This window comes from Bactrocera tryoni, chromosome 5 (genome assembly GCF_016617805.1).
Source record: "Bactrocera tryoni isolate S06 chromosome 5, CSIRO_BtryS06_freeze2, whole genome shotgun sequence".
NCBI lineage: Eukaryota > Metazoa > Arthropoda > Insecta > Diptera > Tephritidae > Bactrocera > Bactrocera tryoni.
Window position 1 is genome coordinate 75073080 of NC_052503.1, and position 26090 is coordinate 75099169.

At 35.3% G+C, this 26090-nt stretch overlaps 1 protein-coding gene across 3 annotated transcripts in view; it reads right to left on the minus strand.

Annotated features, from left to right (window-relative positions):
• Positions 1–26090, minus strand: part of LOC120776675 — a 222251-nt gene that overhangs the window by 115931 nt on the left and 80230 nt on the right. For all 3 annotated transcript variants that reach the window (XR_005705453.1, XR_005705454.1, XR_005705452.1), the window contains one exon: positions 21246–21450. The gene's annotated coding sequence lies outside the window, so the exon portion shown is untranslated. The remainder of the gene's footprint in view (positions 1–21245; positions 21451–26090) is intronic.

Here is a 26090-nt window from a genome sequence, read left to right on the forward strand (position 1 = left end):
CAAATTTCATGAAGGTACCTCGTCAAATAAACAAGTTTTCCATACAAGGACTTGAGTTTCTGCGATCGGTTTGTATGGCAGCTATGTGCTATAGTTTGCCGATTTGAAAAAATTCTTCGAAAATTATTGCGGTATCCTAGCTTATAATTTATGCCAAATTTCGTAACGATACCTCGTCAAAAGGAAAAAATTTCAATATAAGCACTTGAGTTTGTATGGCAGCCATGTGCTATAGTTTATCGATTTGAATAATTTCTTCGTAAATTGTCGGAATACTTTAGCTTATCATTCATGCCAAGTTCCTCGATATCGGCGGCTTCACCACAGGATTAAACTCTTTGGTAGAAAAGTACGTCTACAATATACGTTGGACGTACCTGCCCTTTATTCGGAGCAATTATGGTAGAACACATTATTTTCTAGGCGCGGCCTTCAGCTACTTGATTTCCCTAACTTAAAACTCAAAGGTGAGGCATAAATTCACTTCCAAGTCTCAGCTAATATTGTACTAATGCCTTGAGTGCTTTTGCATTAAAGCGCATTTGAAGTTTCCCACTTGCGCCAAGAAGCGGCAGGTTAAGTAAGTTCAGCGTATTGGGTAAGGCCCAACGATTAACCACACTGCGAGCTAACAAATGATTATTTAAATGCGAAATGCTAAATGTTCTTACTTAAAAAAAAAGTACATTCTCGCTTATCACTTTTGCCTGTTGCCATGTATTACTCATCGCCGCGCCTTGCGAGACCAATGTACTGTAAATACCTAAAATGTATAATCATCTGTCGATATATTAAATATATAACGGTGCAAAGGTATTAAAAAAATGTTGCTTACGCAATGCAAGCATTAGCATTAGCCCTAAGCAACAGCGAAGGTCCAAAAAGCGACTACATGCAAGCAAGCAGGTACCACGTTGGGTATGAGTAACGCACGCACATACTGCGGCAGGCTCAGCCATTAATTACTCATACGACAGCGCGAATTCTACTTATAAAATAACCTTCGCGCTGTTGTTCAAACTCTGCACAGTGCGCTTTAATACGCACTAATCGGGCATTTAGCAACGGATTTACATAAGTGCGTTTAATTTTCAATAAATATGCATTATTTTCATTATAAGGCACATACATACAAGTACATATATGAGCTATAGTGTATGTGCGTATGAAACATAGTAGGTTGGTTGTTATAGTGTATAGATCAGAGGAAGTACAAATGTGCTAAGTAAAAAATAAGTATGAAGATTTTGCTTTAATTCCAATTGGACACTGAAACTATTGTATATGCATACATACATACATATGCACTTGATCCGCAGTTATACTGTCACTATTGTTTCCTCTAAGCTTTTGCTAAAACCAATTTTTCGCTTAAGCATTAAATATCTTTAATGAATTGCTGGACTGTCAACGCTGCTTCAACCCTTTTTTTTGCTTAGGATGTTTATGCAGATTTTGCTTTTACCAATTTTTTGTCTCCACACTTTTTATTGTTTTTTTAATGTTTTTCTTATTTTTATGAAAAACAGACATTAATATCTCTTTTGCTGTTTATTTAACAACCCATTTTGCTTTCATAATTGCTTCTTACCATCTTTTATTTATTTGTCATTAAGCTTTTTTTCTACTTATAACTGCGGTTTGTTCCTTGTCAGTTGTTGCTTTCTCCTTTTTGCTTGCTTTTGTAAGTTCTCTCGACGTTTTTATATCTTTGTTGCCAACGCTAGTCGCTGTTTAATTATGACGAATGACTCACTTCACTTCAAAGCGCGACTGGCTAAGACTATGCACTGCACAGTGGTGTGAAATAAAAATTTGTTGGTTTAAAATTTTTAAAATTTTTATTGTTTGAAAAAAAAAATTGAAGTATTTGAAAAAAAATTTAAAAAAAAATATATAAAAAGAAAAGATAATGGTATTAAGAATTTAATTTTTTTTATAAAATTGAATAAATTACAATATTTACGAATTTGTAAGAAAACTTAAATAAAAAATTAATAAAAAAATGGGGAATTGTAAGTAAATTATAAAGAAAAAAATAATGAAAAATATAAGAATAAGAAAAATTATAAAGAAAAAAATAATGAAAAATATAAGAATAAGAAAAATTATAAAGAAAAAAAATAATGATAAGGAAAAAATTGAGTAATAAAAATTTTCATAAAACTGAACAAGAAAAATTTGTAAAAAATATTTATATATAAAAATTTAGTAAAAAAATTAAATAATCTATTAAATATTTTTTTAAATAAATAATTTTCTTTTACCAGAAAATTTACGTATTTGTAAGAAAAACTGAAAACAAAATTTAAAAATTAAAAGAAAAAAATAGTAATAAAAATTACTTTTATTTAATTTTTTTTTTGTTTTATAAAATGGAATAAAAAAATTTACCTATAGTATTTGTAAGAAAAATTGAAAAACAAAATTTAATAATAAAAAGAAACCAATATTACTAAAAATTAAGTTTAATTAATTATTCTTTATAAAATTTAATAAAAAAGTTGACGCATTTGTAAGAACACATTTTATAAAAATTTAATAATAAAAAAAATAGTAAAAAAAATTATTTTAATTTTATTTAATACTAAAAAAATTATTTTAAAATTATTTTAATTTTTTTTAAATAGAAAAAACATAATTTTTTTATAACATTTAATAAAATAATTGAAGTATTCGTAAGAAAAATTTTACAAAAAATATAATAATTTAAAAAAATTAGTAATAAAAATTAAACACTTCTTTTAGTAATAAAAAACATTTTTTTTTTTTATAATTTTCACAAAAGGAAAAAAAAACAAACCAAAAACTGATATTGATTGTTTACGCATACATGTACATATGTATACATACATACATATGTATTTTGTGACCGAAGATGGTAAGTTACTACCAAATTTCGTTAAAAAATAAAAATTAAATTTTGTACAAGTTAAAAATACAAAAAAAAAACCAAAGATTTGGATACTTGAATTTTTTACATAAATTTTGAGGTTATGTGAAAAAGTTGTTCATACGAAAGTTGCAGATTTTTTCATTATCTGTAGGGTAAGTACACAACTTTTTTCTTTAAGACTGGTAGTTTTGCCGGAAATAGAGCTAAACTGTTTAAAACCGTAAAAATTTAACCATACTCTCAAACAAATTAACTTTTTTTAATTTCAAGCTTCTGCTCTCAGTTATAACCAATGTACTATATAACCCATATATAACCTATTTATAACCTATATTTAACTATTTTATAACCAAAACCAAAATTTTATTTCGCTGTGATTGGTTTATATTATATCGTTTTTCTTTTACTGTAAACTTATTAAAAGTGAATTTACGTTATTTTGCAATTTAAGGGATGATATTGAGATAATGAAAGCAAATTTTAATAAATATATACAAATACATTTTTTAGAATTATTTATATTATTCAATTAATTTTATTTTACATTTTTATATATTTAATTATTTTTTTCATTATATTTTTTATTTATTTACTTTTGTTTTTGTATACCATTTAACAACATTTTTTTTTATTTTTTCTAAAATTTAAGTGATAAGCTTTATTTTCGCTTTAATTTAGTTGCATTTAAATTTATAAAATTTTTAAGCAAATATATGCGCGTCTCAACCCACTGTGCGCTGTAGCTGTGACTGCTATGCTGCGGTCGTATTGCCAAGCTAAACAAAACCTTATAGCAAAAGATGTATAGTGTTAACAAAAATGAAGCAAAGCGAAACCAATGTACACCACTCGACAGGTAGAGTTACAGCAACAACAACAAAAGCAAAAACAAAGTGATAAAAAGTAGCAAAAAATCAAGCAAACATAAGCAAAATGCAAAAACACAAAAAATCGTTGTAAATTGAGTAGAGCGCAACCAAGTCGTCGAGACGAAGCGACTAGAGAAGGCAGACGACAGACGACAAAAGTTGAAAACAAGCAAAAATTGTAGCAGAAAACAAACAGCCTGCCAAGCCCGTCAACCAGCTGGCAATTACTGTCGTCAAGCGCTACGTGAAAAATTGTATAATTGCAAGTACTGTGCATGCACAGCCAACCAGCCAACCGGGCTAACCAACCAAGCAGCCACTCAGACGCTATCGAGTCCATTGCTCAACGCGATTGCTTGTGCAAACCACAGGCACACACACATACACGCATACATGCATAAACAAAAACGGCGAATGCAAGATGTCAGCAATAACGCCAAGCGAAGGTACTCAGCGAAGCGCTAGCAAACAGCACACACACACATACATACATATGTATATGTAGTAGTAGTGCAGTTGCTATTTACATAGATGCTAATCACAGAAGTTAAAAGTTTTGCCAACTCGCTAGACGGCAGGCGTCTATTATTAGTTAACGGCTCAAAGCGGGTTTATGGCACTGACAAGTGGATTTATTGCGCACACACACGCACGCACATATGTGCAAAATACTATATATACACAGATATAGGTTCATAAACGCAACAGTCAAAACATATTTGTTGTTCAAGCTACGCGCTGCTTGTTGTTGTTGCGCTTTAAATCATTAAACACTGTCTACGCTTGTTGTTGTTGTGTTTGCTGTTTAAATCGCTAATCGCTGCTTGTGCTTATCACTAGTTTTATTGCCAATTTTAACAACACTCGCAACAGCTGCTTATCAGCGCCCAAAATGTGCACCTCAAAAGTTGCTGCACCATCCCTAGCCCCCCACCGCCCGCTGTTATTTGATCAGCTTGCGGAAATTCATTCATTTATTCATTCATTCCGCGCTAAAACGCTTGCATCGGCGTTTTCATTAATTGTAATTCAACAGTTTTCCGCTTCCACAGCTCATTTCAGCGTAGCGTATTTATTTACAAGCGCGTTTTGCCATATTTGCAATATTTATGCGAAATTTCATCATTTACTTAATTTGCAATTTAATTGCTATTGTTGCTTACATTGCAACAATGTCTCTATATATGTATGTATGTATTTTGTTGCATGCGCTTCGTTTAGGTATTCCTTCTACACACATACGCGTTTGTATGCCAGAGCACGTCTGGGAATTTATTGAGCTCGCTAGTGATAATGCTGTTTTGTCTTTTAATAAAACAAAAATTATTAATAGAAAAATAAATAAGTAAATAAACTGTTCTCATGTCCTTCTAAATATGCTTGATTGTATAAATAATTATGTACAGAAATCATTTTTCCGATATTGTTCGCCTTTTCTTTGCTTGGCCAAATGAGCATCCTCTATGGCATTTATATATAAATTTAGTATAATTTTACTAAGAAAAAACTTAACTTCCGCTACACCGAGGCGGTAATACCCTCCACAAGTTTTTGCTACAAGTAATGGGTATAACAAATACCCTTCACAGGCTTCTATACCCTTTTCTTATAGCATAAAAAAAATAGAACTTTTTCCAGAATTTGAACGATCAGTTTGTACGGTAGCTATATGCTATAGTTGTTCGATCTGAATGATTTCTTCGGATATTGTAGTGATATTTAAAGTAAAAATCTGTGCTAAATTTCGTGAAGATACCTTCTCAAATAAAAAAAGGTTTTCCATACAAAGACCTACTTTTGATTGTTCAGTTTGTATAGCAGCTATATGATATAGTGGTGTCATATGAATAATTCCTTGGAATATTGTACGGTTATTCCAGAAAATATCTCATGTCAAATTTTATGAAGATATCCCGTCAAATAAAAAAGTTTTCCATACAAGAACTGTATTTTGACGATCCGTTTGTATGGCAGCTATATGTTATAGTGAACCGATCTAAACAATTTCTAAGAATATTACACCATTGCCTTTAACAATAATCTGTGCTAAATTTCATGAAGATAATTCGTCAACTAATAAGGTTTTCCATATAAGGACATAATTTGAACGATCAGTTTGAATGGCAGCTATATGCTATTTTGGTCCGATCTAAACGATTTCTTAGGAGATTACACTGTTGACTTAAACAATAACTTATGAAAAATTTCGTCGCGATATCTCGTCAAATAAAAAAAATGTCCCATACAAGGCCATGATTTTGATCGTTCAGTTTGTATGACAGCTATATGCTATCGTAGTCCGATGTCAGCAGCTTCGACAAATAAGAAGCTCCTTGGTATAAAAAGGACGTGTGCAAAATTTCAGTTCGACACCTTGTTTTTTCTATAACTGAGGCCACTTGCCTCGACTCCATGGTTCCTGGATCAATAGGATGTCCAGGTCATCCCATTCGATCCTCTTTGCGATGACATCCGAGGCTGCCATCGCATGGTGTAGGTTCAACTAGGACACTTTTATACGGCCAGTCACAGGGTAGACAGGTATTCATAACCACTGCCCTCAGCAACCTGCACCTTCACAAGCTGCTGTGTGGAGGGTATCACCACCTGCAGTAGCTCTCCTTCTACGACAGTGGCAATAGCAACCTGACTTAACTGTGTTGATGAGTGGGTTTCTCGTTCACTGTTCCTGGCTGTCCTTCTGCGCTGACGTTTTGGGCTTCCAGGACCTCATAACTATGGCACTGAATTTCTAGTTCAGCCGGAATGCCTGCTGTCGGTTAAATGTGAAGAAATTATCATCAAAGATGCCGACTACCCTTCAAGCCGAAGTACTGATGTCCACGTTTTGGTCCCTGATCAAACCAAATGCGAACTCGTAGGGTCTGCCTGGGCTGCTGGGTAGAAATACCGTCATGTTGTGCTTAGGTGGTATCACTTCACCCCTCCTCTTCGCACATATGACTGGACATTTCTATCCTCCCAGTTTCTGAGCGATCTCTGATCTTTGATCTATATATGTAAGTATATCCAGTACAGGGGTACGTAGTTGAACAGATATAAAGCTAGAAATTCTCTGATACTTGTAAATCGTCTAGGAAGAGTGCACATCTTCCTTTTATCAAATAATGTATACATCAAGATCAACTGACTAAAGATGATTTTGACTGATTTCTTGGCTAAACACGAATTGAAAATCAGTGATAGGACCATTTTCGTCTTTTCTGTTTTCGAACCTGAAATTATATACATATGAAGGTGAAACTTCACACGAATACAGTAAAAGGTTGTGCCAATAGAGGTGAGAAAGTCCGGGCCATATATGTATGATCTTGAGTGCCTACCCAATATATGAATGATTTTCGTCAATTCATCTTTTTTTCTTCTGCTCTCTCTTGTTGTCCAATATCGTCTAGTTCATGGTTCCACATAACATTTCATGGGAATTTCTTTAGATTACTTAATTATGACGGTTATAACTTGATATATACTTTTTCGGCCAACCAACTGCTTTTTCTAGGTGCTTTCCTCACCTCTCATCCAAATTTTTTAGCTGTATGTTGTGTAAAATTCTCTTACAAATAAAGCAAAACTCAAATAACAGTTATTTGATAGTAAATTCCGCTCTGTGCCGGTTTTGCATACTCCTGTGAAATATTTTACGACCGAAATATACTTATATTGGAGTTTCAAATTATTTAATGAGAGATAATCAGAAAAGTCAACTATATAAATTGATATCTTGGGTAATATCAGTTAAGAAACGTCTAAGTTCTGCCGGATAAGATCTGAACATGAATATAATTTCCGTTTTCGTTTCGTACTACTTTTGTATGCCAAGACGGTAGAAACTAAGTGAGTGATAGCTCACGCAGATAAGTATTATACTCCAAAAAGATTAGAGTTAAGAGTCAAGATATACATGTGTACATAAACATGGGTATATACCAATGCATATACATATGTATTTAAACAAACATATGTACATGTAAGATACATAGGTGTATGTACATGTGTACATATAATATTTTGTAGAAGACAACCCTCTTTCGGTTTGTTGTTGTGTCTAGCTACTTATCACTATTTAACTACTTAATAGCGCGACTTATTGTCAGTTTATATTTTGCGTAAATTTATTTTTACACTCAATGTCTCTATAAACAACATCAATAAATGTCAATATGGCACTAAGTAATCAAATACTTCGCAGGCAGCATATACAAACTTAAGAACTTACAGTGCAGGCAGGCAACTACATACAAGCATATTTACATATACTATATACATACATATAAATGTGAGTTTTTAGTAATGAATCTTTAATGTAGCGAGTTCGCTGTAAGCAACCCTGCCAATAGAATTATAAGTAGGCAAGATCATGGCTCGCTAGTACATGCATGAGCATTTACAGCAATCTACATATAGTATGTATATGTGTTTGTGCGCTCTGTGTGTGTGCGCCGAACGCTTGAACTGACGGTGGCAGACATAATAAAATTCAATTGATTTTATTTGCAAAAATTGTGAGTTAAATTGTAGTTAGGCAGTTAAAAATAGTTTGTTACATACAAACATACATACACAGATGGCAATAAGCACTTGTCAAGGCCCGTTCGTGTATCTGTGTGTGTGAGCTTTTATCAGCGCGATCACTTTATCTGTCACGTAATCGCCCGCAAGCGGTTATGGCGACATCTGTCTGACAGTCATAAATGCAGGCTGCTACATTTGCTTGTATGTACGTATGTATTTATATGTATATTGTATATTGTATGTGTGTGTGTATGTTGTGCATAACAGCAAAGCAGTTTTAATACTCACATGGCATAAACAGAGGTTAATTGCAATAGAGCAATTTTGTTGGGCTTTTTTTAAATATAGAAATTGCCGTTTTATGGCAAAAACACAAGTGTCCATATGTGAGATTTATAAGCATTAAAATGTAAAATATCATAACAGCACTTTTCATAAGCTTACAGGCGAAGGAAAAACGATATAATAGCAACCACTCATATTCAAACAAAACTTGAGTTTTGGTTATATACTGGTTATGTATTGGTTATGTATTGGTTATGTATTGGTTATGTACTGGTTATGTATTGGTTAAATACTAGATAAACTAGCGGCAGCTGAAAATTTTATGTTACGTATGTATGTATGTACATATATCGTCATCATATTGAAACAAAATTTGAGTTTTGGGTATAAAAAGGTTATATACTGGTTATGTATTGGTTATATCTAAAAGCGCCAGCTGAAAATTTTACGCCACATATTTTATATGATGTAGTGAATCGTAAGCAATAAAAAACTCAATTTCGATTTTTTTCATGATACGCGGTTTTGCGTTTTAGGTGACTATATACTATATACACATGTACATATGCATAATATAATGCTGTTCTATAAGTAAAATCATATTATTATTTTAAAAAGAAAATACCAGCAAATTGCGTTGTTGAATTTCAGCACAAAATTTTAATAACTTTCAACAAGCACCAACAAAAGATTAAAAAAAAAAGTTAAAAAAAAAATAAATTAACAAAAATAAAATTAAGAAATGTCTTCATCCACCTACATTTAAACTAAAGTAAACAAAAACAATAATAAATACACACATCAGCTGCCCTTAAAATAACGGAATTTCCAGCACCTGCACACTTGTACCTACAAACTTATTCCACAAAATACCGCTTTGAACCTTTCAGAACTTCAATTTCCCTATTCGCATGCAAACAATCACACATACATATGTTTTTATTTAGCCACTTCGTCTGGAAAAATGCCATTCACAATTGTTTACCGCTATATTTTGTTGTTTTTGTGGGTTTTATTGAAGTACATATGTACTTTAATTATTCGAAGCGTTTGTTTTCGCTTAAATGAGTGTTTCTTTCATCACACCATTTTTGTGCAAATATTTTCAAAGCGTGCTTTCACTTTTTCCTTGTTTTTTTGCTTCGAAAAAAGGCGCTATGACAAATAGCTAATGTCAAGGTCACACGGCTAATGGTGAGACATATTATCTGAAACGCTTAAAGTAATGTTATCTGGCTATTTAAATAAGTGTCGGAATTCTAATTAACTTTGTTGACAATGCATTCCATTGCTGTGTAAAATCATCGTGACTTTTTGTAATGGAGTTCTGAAATACCGGCATATGTAACTCTGACTCATGACAGCGCGAGCTTGAGTGATGTGTTTCGGAGTAATCGGCGCAATAGCGTGATCTTTTACATTTAATGCATACATATGTACATATGTATATAACTGAGCTATATTTTACAAATATTGAGCGAATATCTTGAATAACGGAGCTGAGTAGGAGACCTTGCAGAGTATTAAAATATATAAAGAGATCTTTATCTTGACTTTAATCGATCAAGTTATATAATTTAGACCTCATCAAAGCTATAATATCCTCCATGGGTGTTTTTTTAAAGCCTTAAAAGGTATAAAGAGATCTTTATCTTGATTTTGATCGATCAAGTTATATAATTTTGACCTCATCAAAGCTATAATATCCTCCATGGGTGCTTATTTAGAGCCTTAAAAGGTATAAAGAGATCTTTATCTTGATTTTAATCGATCAAGTTATATAATTTAGAGCTCATCAAAGCTATAATAGTCTCTATGGGTGCTTTTTTAGAACCTTTAAAGGTATAATGAGATCTTTATCTTGATTTTGATCGATCAAGTTATATAATTTAGACCTCATCAAAGCTACAATATCCTCCATGGGTGCTTTTTTAGAGCCTTCAAAGGCATAAAGAGATCTTTATCTTGATTTTGATCGATCAAGTTATATAATTTTGACCTCATCAAAGCTATAGTATCCTCCATGGGTGCTTTTTTAGCGCCTTAAAAGGTATAAAGGGATCTTCGTCTTGATTTTGATTATAAAGAGATCTGCGACTTGATTTTGATTTTAATTGTGAGGGAAACACATGTTATAGAGGCCGGATCTGCACGATTTCTTTGAAGGGTGCACCGATACCTTGGATAATAATATGTGGATTAAACTGACCGTGAACCATGAACCGTGAAGATATCTTGCCAAATAAAAAAGTTTTCCATACCCGGACTTGATTTCGATCGGTCAGTTTGTATGACAGCTGTATGCTATAAATTTCTACTCAGATTCCACCGCTAATTTGGAAAATGGTCTTTGCCAAATTTCGTAAAGATATCTTGAAAAATGAAAAAGTTTTCCATACAAGAAACTTGAGTTCGAACGTTCAATTCATATGGCAGCCATATGCTATTGTAGACCGATATCGACGGTTTCGACAAATGATCAGCTTCTTGGAGAGGGAAGGACGTGTACAAAATGTCAGATAAATATCTTTGAAACTGAGGGACTAAATCGACTCAGCTAAGCACTCGTCGTTCGGCTTAACTTTTTGCACAAGATGGTGCTCAAATCAAGTTCCTTCTACAGAATCCTTCAAAAAGTAAGTTTTTACTTTGTGTAATTGGCGTCCAAGGCTTTAAATGCGGTTGCTTGAAACGCTGCTGTCAGAGTCTGAGAGGAAATTTTTCTCGAAGCGTCTAGACCGATCGACTTGTAAGGCTTAAACAATCTTTATAATAAGAGGCATCATGCTAATTAATATGTCAGGCCAGGAACATTCTACTTCACATAAATATGTAGACAGTAAGACCAACATGACTAAATTAACTCAGCTCCTCGTCAGACGGCTCATCTATTTATATAATTTATAGGGTCCCCGACATTCCTTATAGGTGTTACTAACATCGTAGTAAACTTATTATACCCTTTTCTGTCCTTGGTTAAAAGAAACTTGACGAAACATGTGTTCGTGCTTTGTCGCTTCCGGGAGTGTTTTATTGTTATCAAACTCCTTGAAAAGAATTGCCCGTCAGAGTCCAAATTCGTTCCCATATGTTACTCCACTCAGAAAAGAAACTTTCTATAGCTCTATAGGTAGATCAAACAGATAATTGTAAATTTTTTTTGTGTTTATATTAAACAGATCTGGATTATAATGGATTTTCCCAAAAAAATTGTGTCTGTTACTAAAATAAATACTAAATGAAAGTCATTAACAAAAATAACTATTTAGAAAGCTGTTTTTAGCCAAAACTAAAACAAAAAACAGTTGAACGAACCCGGCTCTGTTGTAAATCTTCCCGCGCCTATGGAATTTCCTAGCAACTGTTTAAATTATTAAAAAAGAATTCATGAAATTTCAAATAAACCGTATTACAAATATTTACCATATATTAGTGGGATAACCACTCCCCCCATGGAAATTCCCCAAAAAAATTTATATCACTGATGTAACCAGTATAACGGAACATTTCAGAAGGGTTTTATAGGCATCTTGGCGATAGCTAAATCTATATTGAAAGATCGATGACAGAAAACTAAGAGCGCCGAATCATTATGATCCTAACCCTATATGGCAAGTCACGGTTATCCAAACACTTATACATTGGAGGAATTAGCGCAGAAACTAAGAGATAGACATCCTGCAACTCATTCAATTTCATAGATAAATTATTTGAACATAAAAAATAATAATGGAAAAAATTTACAGCAAAAATTATACAGCAAACATGATAAGTACTATATATGTAAAACCTTTTACTTTTACTAAAAATCCAACCCTACGACCCAAAGTCTTACAGTTAGACTATAACTCATACAAAAGTGCTTTATTCATTCTTTCTTTTATTTAAATCTAGCAACTCATTATTTGAGTACGAAAAGGAAGGACGATCAAGTGTTAGAATTGTCATTCGTGGTTTAAGCAACTCATAGAAAGTGTAGCAGAAATTTCCGGTATCACTATTGGATAAATAACCGGTTACTTAAACGATAGGTGGGTTACAAGGCTTTGATCGAAAGACCGCAAAAAATCGACAAATCGCTCCGACTCTGCCACAAATTCGTTAAAGCGTCTAATATCAGTTACGGCTATTTCACGAGGTTCACCGAAAATCTGACCGTCGGGATGTTTCCGCAATAGACTTACAAAAGAAGGACAATGGCGAAGAATGAAAAGGATGTTTCCAACTTACCTTCATCAATAAAACTTTGACAATTAGACAAGGTATCTCAGCTTTACCCCATGTACATACATATGTCTATTGGACAATGTTCAATGGAAGATTGTGGTAAGATGAACATTGCTCAGAGCAAGTAATTAAGTGGATATCTTGCGTTCTACTACAAGGTGCGTTCCATAGTAAACAGGATTTAAAAAAAAAAAAAAAACAGAACAAATGCTTTTGTCGGCAAAATCAATTTCTTTCATTCAAAATAGGCTTCTTCTGCCTCAATACAGCTTTTTGCACGGTCCACAAGCATGTCGAACGAGTGTTTTAGCTCGTTGGCCGGTATGGCCGCCAGTATGCCGGTGTAAGCCTTTTGAATGGCCTCCTCGTCTACATAACGCTTTTCTTTCATGGGCAAATACATTTTTAGAAAAGGAATGTGCCATATCAGGTGAATACGGGGAGTGGTTAATGGTTAAAATGTGATTTTTGGTCAAACAATCGTCTTTCGTATTGGATTCTGAGCAATTTTTGGTCGTCAGTCAATCTGTGCGGAACAAACCGTGCACACACCTTTCGTAAGCCCAAATGTTCGGTCAAAATGCGTTAAATCGATTTTTTGGAGATGTTCAATACCATTTCCATGAATTTCAATAATGATTTCGGCTGATTTTTGATGAGTTCACGCACAGTATCGATGGAATTTCCGGTGATCACGGATTTTGTTTGGCCCTCATGTTGATCGTCATTTATGTCCTCACGACCACTTTGAAAACGTTGAAACCACTCGTGCACTCTGCTACGGGATAGTCAATAGTCATAAACTTGTTTCATCAATTGAAACATTTCGGTAAAAGTTTTATCAATTTTAGAACAAACTTTAATGTTGGCTCTTTGCTCGAAGCTCATTATCGCAACGATAACACAAACATGCTGACACTTAAAGCGCAATAACTTCACTTACAATCAATGAAATGTCATAAAATTCTCACTGGACAATCGATAAAGATAGCAGATTCTAACGCACTAGTCGACATATAGATATGGCGCCACCAGGGGGCGCTAGATTCAAATTCCTGTTTACTTTGGAACGCACTTTGTCACACAGAAACCAGTTGACCAGTTGTTGAGCAACACTTTCAAGCTTACGCGATCTTCGGAGGCCTAGCGGTAGAACGCAAGTGTATAACAGAGATCCAACTAGTTTTCCAAACAGTTGTAAACGATGAATTCTGAGATGAAATGGTTTTCGCCTTAACTTGAAGTTGGCATGACATGGTAGATCTAAACAGGGGTCTATTACATCCAGTAAAATGGCAGCTGGGGACTCTGTGACACTGTTAAATGTACAAATAGTTAGCCTAAAATATAACCTAATAAATGTATAAACAATATGATTCTCGCAAAGGCCTATTTAACTGTGGTAAATAAGTTTATTTGTTAAGAAATTATTTTATAAGAAATGACTATAAGTCACAGGCAACGGATTGCACATTGTTGGGAATGTTTTTTTTTATAGTATGTTTTCTGTCTATGTACTTTATAGTTGGCTCAGCTGTTCGTATTTTCCCCTCAATGAGCTATTTAATTATAAATATAAATATATACATATTTTTATATATATGTATATGTATATTTGTAGGTGTGCGTATAGCAATAAGTACATGTAAATAAGTAATTAAAGTATTTGAAATGTCCGCAAATATATATAGCACAAGTACCTCGGCATATTTAAGTACTCGTATGTCAGTTTGTAACCACATTTGTTAACACACACATTTTTTTTTTTTGAACGAAAAATGTTGAACGCACGTGTGAAAAATAACTGCTAACTCTACAATAAAAATGTACACAAAAATATATACATACATACATATAATATACTTATATATACATACATACATACATATATAATATATTATGTTAATTCCGCATGAGTTTAAGGCGCGACAACTTGGCTGTTGAGTTCAAGTAATGAGGGGGAAACAACAAAAAAGGCATTTATGCTGCCCCGTTGAGTGCCACGGTTATTTGAAATTTATCTACCGAAGTTGAAATTTCGTGTCTTCGCTTTTGGCTGTGTTATAAAAATCGTGCTAATATTGACATAATATTCATAATAAGACTTGCAAATATATGCACAGATAATTTAGTGGTTTTTTATGCGCATATTCGTACGGAACCCGGCTACTACGCAGCCGTTCAGGCGTACAGCTGCGCCAGACCAGACCAGCCCAGACGAGACCAGACCAGACCGGGACACGCAAGCCCTGCGTGACGGGTGTGAAAAGTGCGTTCGGTCTTTCACTATTTATTTTAACTATTTATAACTGACTTTTTTTGCGTCTTCTTTTTGAGCGGTTATGAAAATGAGGTGTTGCAGTATAGCTTATTGTACTTGTATACTTAAGTAGGTGTCAGAGCGGGCGATCATTATGAGGAAGGGTGCTAATATTGTAGCGTACCGGAGCTCAAGCTGTTATTTATGATATCCAATTATTTTCTGTGAGGGCCCATGAACATAGTGATTGACTAAGTTTGCGCATATCATATTGCAGATAATAGAATACGCAAGAATCGAACTATTATAACATACATACTACGTACATGCAGATGTCATGCAACTAACCGATCAAACTCAAGTCGTTTTAGGGAAAACTCTTTTATTTGTCAAAGCGTCTTGACGAATTTTGGCATAGATTATTATTAAAGGCAGGCGATAATAAATGGCGAGTGAAGTGGGAGCCGGAATCTATTTCTCGGAGCTGGATCTCAGGCGACATCTCAAGCTCAAATACTGCAGTATCTTCCAGTCGAAAGTATTTGCGGACAGAAAAGTGACTGAGCTAGCTAACAACGCAGAAAACAACCTAGAGAGGATCACTCGATAGTCAATTCGACAGTCGACAATTAAGGCAATAATCTTACAATGCAATAGGTCAGAAAATGTCCCTAGACGCGAGCAGGCAATAGCTGTAGTGGTTGCCGGAAAGCGGCTGCAAATATACTGGGTTCCAGACCACAAAAGAATACCAAAAAACGAAATAGCTGATGAGATTGCCAAAGGTGCCATGAGTTTGGATGCTTAGCCAGTACAGGATATACTTAAGTCACTAAACACGACAAGCCATAAAACTTTTTGAAATGACTGACATTAATTAGAGAGAATTGGAATGCTTTAAGGCGATACAAAAGCTCAAAACAACGGACAGCAGGATTGTTGCGCTCCGGATTGGCACTAGTAACCACGATACATGCAGCAGGTGAAGGGAAATAGGCATGAGAGATACGCTGTGATAACTCCTATGATACCTTCTAGCCTTAACTAGACGTTTTAGACATTTAGGAGATGTAATGTCAACGAATGCTTCTTTCTGGCTTCAACCAAAACATGTTTTAAACGTTTAAAAGATTCGAAGTTTCAGAGACTAAATGAAGTATAGTATAAAAATTAGATATCAATCGGAGCGTTGACGTTCTTTATGATGAATATTTCGGCTCAAACTAAACTGAACCTTCATCTGACATTACTATGGACCAGTAGGTCTATTTTTGGCTTGAGAGCCCAACAATGTACGGTATGTGTTCACATAAGTACATGCCTCAATGTTCTTAACTCACGGTGCTTATAAGCACATAGATCAAAACAATGCGTTGATCAGCGTCCTAAAAAATGCAAGCTTTTTACAAGCATTATTTGAACGGTCATGGCCGGTCTAAAACTTCAGACAGACGGTGTAACTTAATCTTACTTTAAAGTCGTAGATAATTTCGTCTATCTTGGAACGTCAGTCTCGAAATCCAACGAAGAATAACTCTTGCCAACAGATACTACTTCGGACTGTGTAGGCAATTGAGAGGCAAGCCCTCTCTCGACGAAAAAATATGGTGCAGATGCATGGAGGATGACAACATCTGTTGAGTCGGCGCTACGAGCTTTCGAGAGAAAGGTTCTGCGGAGGATTTATAGTTCTTTGCGCATTGGCAACGACGAATACCGCAGTCGATCGAACGATGAGCTGTATGAGATATATGACGACAGTGACATATGTATGAACATATGTAGTTCAGCGAATTAAGAGTTAGCGGCTACGCTGGCTAGGTCATGTAGTCCGAATGGTCAAAAACACTCCAGCTCTGAAAGTATTCGACACAGTACACGCCGGGGGAAGCAGAGAACGAGTAAGACCTACACTCTGTTGGAGAGATCAGGTGGAAAAGGACCTAGCTGCACAAGTAGATCATAAACTGAATTAAATGAGTCAGTTTTCTCTTGAATGCTTCCTTTTTCCAAAGGCTACATAAATCAAAAATTTCAAACCAAAATTAATTTGAGACTTGAGTGAGCTTGTTGACATATCGAAACATGAAATACTAACTCTAAGTACATGAAGATCCGTTATAGGGTGCGACATTGCAAGCTATTCACAGCAATATGTTGCCTTTTACGCAGCATTCTGTCTGGAATGAAACATCTGGAAGGTTAGAGATATACATATGTATATATTTACTTTATGTATGCAATTTCCGTGGCACTTTATAGCCACTCAAATGAGTTGCTAGTATATGTCTGTATGTATGTGTGTATGCAAATGCAATTGCACGCAAAGCTGCTGGCGGCACTCGCAGCTATCGATTCGTACGTGTTATCAGCCAGACAAATGGCATTACAGCGTTAACACTTTCCGTTCGCAAAGCCTCCATCACCACCCGCTGAATAAACTAAGTGAAAACTACGCACAAATACATACACATATTATATATACATACATACATATAGTTAGATGTGCATGCACGCAGGCTACCTGCAATCAATGTTTAGACCCCCTTGGCGCCATTTTCATATTGATTTATGATTTTGTAGTTATTGCATTTTTCCATGCGGGAAAATATGTACATATGTGTTTTGTGGCCTGGCGTGTCTGGCAATTTTCCGTTTTCATGTTTGTTGTTCTTGTTGTTGTTGCTTTTGTGTTGTGTTCAATTTGTGTTTTGACTGCAGCCAGTGTTTATTTCACCAATATTGAATTGGCGCTACTGACAATATTTGGCGCTGTTGTTGTTGTTATGCTCGAGTACTAAGCATACATATCTATGTAGTCACGCACTGTTTTACTAAAGCAAAAACAACAAAAAATTTATGCTGCAATAGTTGTGGCAAATTAAAATGTACCCCAAGCAACAACACAACCAAATGGCTCTGGGCTGCGTGGCATGCGCCTATCGAACGTTTCGAAAATTTTCATAATTTTTGATTTTTTGCAGCACCTCCGTATTCGCATTGCCGATTTCCATTTCCCGAATAAGCAGAATTTCGCATGTTGGTCACGTATTTGAAAACAACATTAAATAAAATTGGGCAGCAGAATATCGAACTTTACTAGAATGCACAAAGCGAAACAACAGAGAGGGACAAAGAAAATTGACAGCGAAAAGTGGAAAAAAACATGCAAAACGCTCAGCCCACTTACGAGTTGGCCAAAATTCGCATAAATCGGTGGGTATGTCATGCATAAACACAAGTGGTTATGTACAGTTATGTGTGCTTTCATGAACTTGCAACTAGCCAGGAGAATTGTAGACAACATCTCAGCAAAAATCCTAAACGCAAATGTTAGTGCGTTGTTGCAATGTCATGCCATTTGGTATATTCACTATGACCAGCAGTAAAAATCAATGCTCAAATGAAATATATTCACAAACTTACTCTGAAAATTTAATATATTTAAGCAAGTAGATTGAAAATTGTTGAAGGGAGTTCGAAATTATGTATAATTTGGAATACGGAAACAAATTTTGCTTAGAAATCACGTTCCGGAGAAAAAGATGCATAGCCCGCGTTAGCCTATAATCGGTCAGATGGTCTGAGAAGACTATACAGACTTGCTGAAACATTGCAAGGCGTACTTTTTCCATAGATAAATCTAGCTGAAGTGAGCGTCCAACAGTAGTAGTAACGGCTAACCCCAGCCTAGATTCCAGAACTAACTCTGTGTTGTCCCAATGGGATAGGATTCTTTGCAAGAATAGTATGTCTAAACATAGAAGATTCATGACAGTCCGCTACACGCTCGCAGAAGGCTCGCCATTAATACTTTTTCGGGCTTCCTAATCGCATTTTTGTGTGTAACTTTTGACCTTTCTAGTCTCAGTTTTATATCTAGTAAGTTTCGCTTTATACAATGCCCATTCTACACTAAGTTCGCTTTTATGGGCCTAATTGAACTTATTCTGCTGAGATCTGATTTCCGTTTACCGACCGGCGTTCAACGAGAGGGCTTCCCATTTCTTTTCTGAATTTTCAGACTAGATCTTTCGAAGCCAATTTTCATGCAGAACTGAAGACCCCGAAGCACGCATCGAACACGCCAACAGACAACACTGAGCTTCGACCTGACGCAACGTGAGGAGCTGATAGAAGCTTCTTGCAGTAAAAATGCCAATCCGCGTTTCTAAATTTTCTATAGGATTCTCTGAGCAGATCTGCTTTGTTTGTGTTAAAACTAATATACCTTTGATCAGAGAAGGAATGGTCATTAAAACCCCGGTATTTAGAGATAAAGGCAGATATTGCTTAATATAGAGATCTTCATTACAATTGAAAACATCAAGAAGTTCAGCAAGGATCCCACCAAGTTTGTTGTTGCTGCGTGTGCTCCTGCTCCAGCTGCTGGCGCTGGCATTGCTGCCGAATGAAAAAGCCAAAAAGAAGGAGTCGAATTCCAAGAAAGACGACGATGTAAGCTTCGGTCTCTTCGACTAAACAGCTCAACACCACAGTTGAGATGACGCCGACTTTCTTTCGTAGGGCCTCCGCCATAATCTTCTTCGGCGGTACGGCTCTCCCCATTATCGTGCGGCATGTAGGCAGAGAGCCAGAACTTTCTCGCATCGGTCTCGAGCAAAATAGTCAGAACGTTCTCTTTTCTGATATTAGGTAAGAGCAAAACATTTAATTCATTTCGAACCTGCAGATGAGCTTTGATTCTACCTGTACTATTAGCTACCAGCAGCCTAAGACTTCTCGTCCCTAGTCCAGAGATGCCGTTACTGCTCAGATTACGGCTCTTGGATTAGGACGACATCGACACTGTCCCTTCCAGGACGTACAAAAGTTTAACAGATGCCGCTTCGCATGCTGGAGATTACGCTGGAAGATCTCCTTCCCTCAAACTTTTTTTCAGAAGTGCGAGTTCTGCCCTAGTAAGATTTTCGACACGGTGCGCCTCGAATAACAGCTCGAGATCAGTCGCGTACGCTCGCTGCACCCAAAAGGGACGAATCCACTGCCTGATTCTGTTTGCGCCCTTTACATCGGTGAGGGTACCGTTGGACTCCTTGTTTAGGAGAATCAGCAGCTGCTGATGTGGTTTATCGGTTTCCTCGTGTCTCATTACTCTCCAGTCGCAAGTTGAGATAGACGGATTGCAATAACGCGACATCTTCTTTAGCTCTTTAGGGATGGATGGTTCTGCAGGAAACCATCACAAAGCCAGAGAAACAGATTAAACAGCGCACTTTTGTTTTGAATTAGTCTGAGACTAGTAAGTTTTTGACCGATATCGGACAGTTGATATGTTTGAGTATAAGCGTATGGAGTAATCAATATCCGACAGTTTACTCGGCTTAGTATATCCATATGGAGACAACTAGTTCTAAACTCGTTATTTTGAGCGTATCGCGAAGCTATTGTCATTTTTGACATAAAAAACTTCAGCACTTCGATTAATTAATTGTCTTTTTTGGATATAGAAAGTTAACAAGAAAAAATTAGTAAGCATGTGTAGGTAAATGTAATAACTAACGGCATAAAATTGTCTAATTTAAAAACTGTAATCCAATCTAGGCGTGTTCAATCGCCTTATATAAATGTTGTAAAATTTATATGACCACAGGTGTGGTTTGCCTTGTAATAACAGTATTTTTTATTATTTTCTACGCACTTTCCACAAATGAAATCTAACCAATACCACTGCATTGTCACCTATGTAAGTAATAATTAATAATTTTGGAAAGAAACATAATATTTAAAATAGATTTTTACGACCCATTTCCTTGAGCAGCGCCCATCCGCCATAAATAGCTGCGAAAGAACGCGTGTGTGTGTGTGTGTGTATAAAAAACTTTATGGTTTATTGCCATTATTGATACTTGCGCGTGTATGCGTGTGTTTGTTTGCGCTAGGTGTGTTTTATTACAAATCATAATAATAACAAATGTATGCAAACCTGAGTGCGTATATGTGTGTGTGTGTGTTTGGCCATAATATTATAAATGCATAAAGAAAATTGGCGAAGATGTGCTAATTGTTTGCGGCGGCGGTGTCGCGGTCGCACACCAAGCAAGGCGCGGCCGCTCACCTGTAGCGACCGCGGCAAGCGCTGCTTCAGCGTCGAGGTTCGGCGCAATGTATACAAAAATGATAAAATATAATACTTTTTAAGCATACTACTTACCTTTGCACATATTGTTTGCTTGCAACTCGTTGTTGTTGTCGGTTAGGCGGCATTTATTTGTAGCGTTTAGCGCCCGCGCGTGCTCAGCGTCGCATAAATTTTATTACCGCGCACAAATAACGCAGTCCAAAGCACACTTGGCAAGTCCATAAAGTTGTTTGGTGAAACACATAGTGGGCGTGGCAGCAGTAGAAGATGTCGCAAGCTAAAAAAAAATATATATATAATTAGATAAATAAATATGAATATAAATAAGCAATTACTTGCAAGCTAAGTAAATAAGGTGTGTAAAAATGTGGAAGCATTCTCATTATACCTAAAACAGAGTCTATTAGGTTTGCCACGAAGTGTGTAACACCCAGAAGGCAACGCTAGAGACTTTATAAGATGTATGGTACCTGATCAGCGTGACAAGACGAGTCGATTTAGGCATGTTCTGTTGTCTGTCCGTTTTTAGTTTTTTATAATATTATATATACATATAAGCGGTTAGTTTTAGAGATATCGATCTGAAATTTTGCACACCTTATTTTTTTCCAAAAGGGCTACTCATTTGTCGGAATCGCCGTTATCGGACAACTATAACATATAGCTGCCATACAAACTGAACAATTAAAAGCAAATCCTTGTATGAAAAACTTTTTTAGTTTCAGCGATATCTTCACAAAATTTCGTACATATTATCCGCTAGAACAACGGTACAATCTCCGTAGAAATTGTTCAGATCACACCTCTAGAATATATAGCTGCCATACAAACTGAACGATAAAACTCAAGTTCGTGTATGAAAAAGTATTCTAATATAAGAAATATCTTCACGAAATTTGGCATTAATATTTTTCAAAGTAACGGTACAATTTCCGCAAAAAATTTTTCAAATCAGACCACTATAATATATAGTTACCATACAAAATGAACAAACAAAATCAAGTTCTTGTATGAAAAACTTTTTTAATTGACGAGATACCTTCACGAAATTTCGCGCATATTATTATCTGAGATAACGGTACTTCCTCCAAGGAAATTGTTGAAATCGGATTACTAAGGCATATTGCTGCTATACAAACTGAACGATCAAAATCAAGTTCTTGTATGAAAAACTGTTTTAATTGATGCGATATCTGCATGAAATTCGGCATTTATTTTTTGGCAAAGCAACGGTTCAATCTCCATAAACAAATTTTCAAATCGGTTCACTATATCATATAGCTGCCATACAAACTGACCCACGCTAAACAAGGTAAGCATCTTTTTATACCACTTCATACCATAAAAAAATGCACCTGTGAGGGGTATTATAGCCTCAGTATATCTCAATTTTTTTCTTATTTTATCTAACATTGTTGTGTAGCTTTTCTCTAGACAATTCCACGGCGAGTGTGAAAAAGGTCATATAACATTCGTTTGCATTTTAAAATCACATTAAAAATAAAATTATTACCCACATATTTTCAGTATTATATAATTGTAGATAAACAGAAAAAATGTATTGTTTGTTAAAAATTTATTTAGAGAAATAACAATAATAATAATATTTGTCTTGGCATGTTAATTAACTGTGAACAAATGCATTCATTGATTGTTCTCGCTTCATTCATTCCATTGTGTGGTCGGACAAATAAAGCATTTTGCTGCGAAAGTTTCCTTGCATATATTTAATGAACTCAGCAAAGTGCTGCAGCAGAACATACAAGTATGTACATATTGTTGCTTTGGTATAAACAAAACTTATATAGACTTAATTTGGCCGAAATGTCTTTTGTGAAATACATCAGGGCATATTGATAGCATAAAACGTTATAAAAATAATTTTATCCTGATTTAAAACGGTCAGTTTATATGGTTTGTATATTAGTTCGATCTAAATAATATTTTGGAAAATTACAGCGTTGTTTTAAGCAATAACATGCATCTAAATTTGTGTAGATATCTTGTCAAATAAAAAGTTTTCCATAGCAGGACTTCATTTTGATTGATCAGTTTGTATGGCAGCTATATGCTATAGTGGTTCGATTTAAACAATTTCTACGGAGATTGTACCGTTACTTTAGACTATAAGTCGAACAAACTTTCGTGAAGATATCTTGACAAATACAAAAGTTTTCTATACCAGGACTGAATTTGGATGTATCAGTTTGTATGGCAGCTATAAGCTAGAGTGTTCTGATCTGAACATTTTCTGCAAATGTTATACAGTTGCTTCAGAGCATTATCTACGCCAAATTTCATGAAGGCATCTCGACAAATACAAAAGTTTTTCATACAAGCACTTGAGTTCGATCGGTCAGTTTGTATGGCTATGCTATGGTACACCGCTATCAACCATTTCTTCAGAGTTTGTAGTGTTGCTTGTGAAAATAAGCCATAATAAGTTTGGTTGAAATATGTCGGCAAATAAAAATGTTTTCCCTACAAAGACTTATGTGGGATTGGTTAGTTTGTTTGACAGCTATATGATATAGTTGCGCAATATTGGCGTTTACGACAAATGAGCAGCTTTCAAGAGAAAAAAAGACTTATGCAAAATTTCAGAACGACATCTCACTAGACAGTTCTAAATTTAACTTTAGAGGTATGCTATTCCCAGTATCATTACAATTTGGAAAACACTGTATTTTCCTGCATCAAGAAAATCGAAAAGTTTTTTCTTTTTGTATAAATTATAATCACATACATATTTTCCAACCATTTTCAATCTTTTTATAATCACACTTATTCTATATTTACACAGACATTACGCAATTACAGTCTGATAAGTAGAAAAATGAGTGATAATTTAATTAATTAATAATTAACTATAATTTACCAGCAAGCGTGCTTAGTTTCTATAAAAATATGTTACTTGAGCGACTATTATAGCTTTTATTGTTGCTATTTATTGGCGATGATTATATTAACTGCCATACACATACAAACGCATCGACACAAGCATACACACACACATATATGCAAGTGGCTTGTGTTATGCTCATACGCGATACAAATCACGTCGTTTGAGTTGCAATTGAATTGCAAAAACGAAATGAAATGAACGAATTGAATTGATTTTGAATTTGAACGTCTGGTCGAACAGCGAAGTGCCACTAGAGGAGCAGCCGAGCAGAGTCGTGCTGAATTGAACCGCAACGAACCACATCAGCGTTGATTGTCAGGCGTTGCAAACTCATTGGACGGCAGTAGTGTTTGGGGTAGTGGGTTTGGAGACTACTTGCCGCTATGCCATGACATTAGCAGTTGTTTATGCAGATGTGCGCCAAAGTGTAAGGAATGTGAAATGCAAGCAAGTAATATGCTTTTTATAATTATTTTTCGCGTCACAGTGTTACTGGTGGAAAATTTGAGATTAACTTTTGATGAAAAAAATATACTAAAATACAATATGTTTTGTAAAACCATAATTTTTCAGATTTTTTAGTAATGAAATTACAATAAAAGTAAAAAAAAAATGTGTTTTTATTTTTTTTAAGTTTTTAAAACCTTTGCAAACTAGCATTAAATTGGTAAAGTATCCTCATGCTATATTTTTCGATTTTCAATAAGTTTTTTGAATTATTTAACATTATCCAAGGTTTTTATAAGTTGCAAATATTTATATCGGGTGATTTTTTAAGAGCTTGATAACTTTTTAAAAAAAAAAAACGCATAAAATTTGCAAAATCTCATCGGTTCTTTATTTGAAACGTTAGATTGGTTCATGACATTTACTTTTTGAAGATAATTTCATTTAAATGTTGACCGCGGCTGCGTCTTAGGTGGTCCATTCGGAAAGTCCAATTTTGGGCAACTTTTTCGAGCATTTCGGCCGGAATAGCCCGAATTTCTTCGGAAATGTTGTCTTCCAAAGCTGGAATAGTTCCTGGCTTATTTCTGTAGACTTTAGACTTGACGTAGCCCCACAAAAAATAGTCTAAAGGCGTTAAATCGCATGATCTTGGTGGCCAACTTACGGGTCCATTTCTTGAGATGAATTGTTCTCCGAAGTTTTCCCTCAAAATGGCCATAGAATCGCGAGCTGTGTGGCATGTAGCGCCATCTTGTTGAAACCACATTGTGGCAGATCGTTCGGCTTCAGTTCTTGCACGAGCTGTATTTTATACGGTTTTACACCAAGATCTTTGCGTAAAATCTTCCATGTGGTCGAATAACACAAACCCAATTGCTGCGAACGGCGACGAATCGACATTTCACGGTCTTCAGCCACACTTCACACGCACTGTACGCATTCGTGTGGTTGGTTTAATGTCCAATAAAGTAAACTGAGTGCGAAACTTGGTCACAATCGCATTAATTGTTTGCTAACTTGGTCGATTATGTAGACCATAAATCGGACGTAAAGCGCGAAACACATTTCGAACCGAACACTGATTTTGGTAATAAAATTCAATGATTTGCAAGCGTTGCTCGTTAGTAAGTCTATTCATGATGAAATGTCAAAGCATACTGAGCATCTTTCTCTTTGACACCATGTCTGAAATCCCACGTGATCTGTCAAATACTAATGCATGAAAATCCTAACCTCAAAAAAATCACCCGATAGTAGCCAATAGGAAGCTTCGGAAACACTGTAAAGTATAAAAGATGAGCGTGATTCCATTCAGCCACATCGGCCCGTCTCTCTTTTGTCCTTCCGCTAACTAGTCACCCAGTTTTTGAGACATCGACCTGAAATTTTGCACACGCACTTTACTTCCCAAGAAACGACGGAAATGTCGGAAACGGCGATATCGAACAACTATAGCATATAGCTGTCATACAAACTGGTCGATCCATTTTCAGTCCTTGTAAGGAAAACTTTTTTATTTGACAAGGTATCTTTACGATATTATGGTCTTAGTTTTGTCAAAG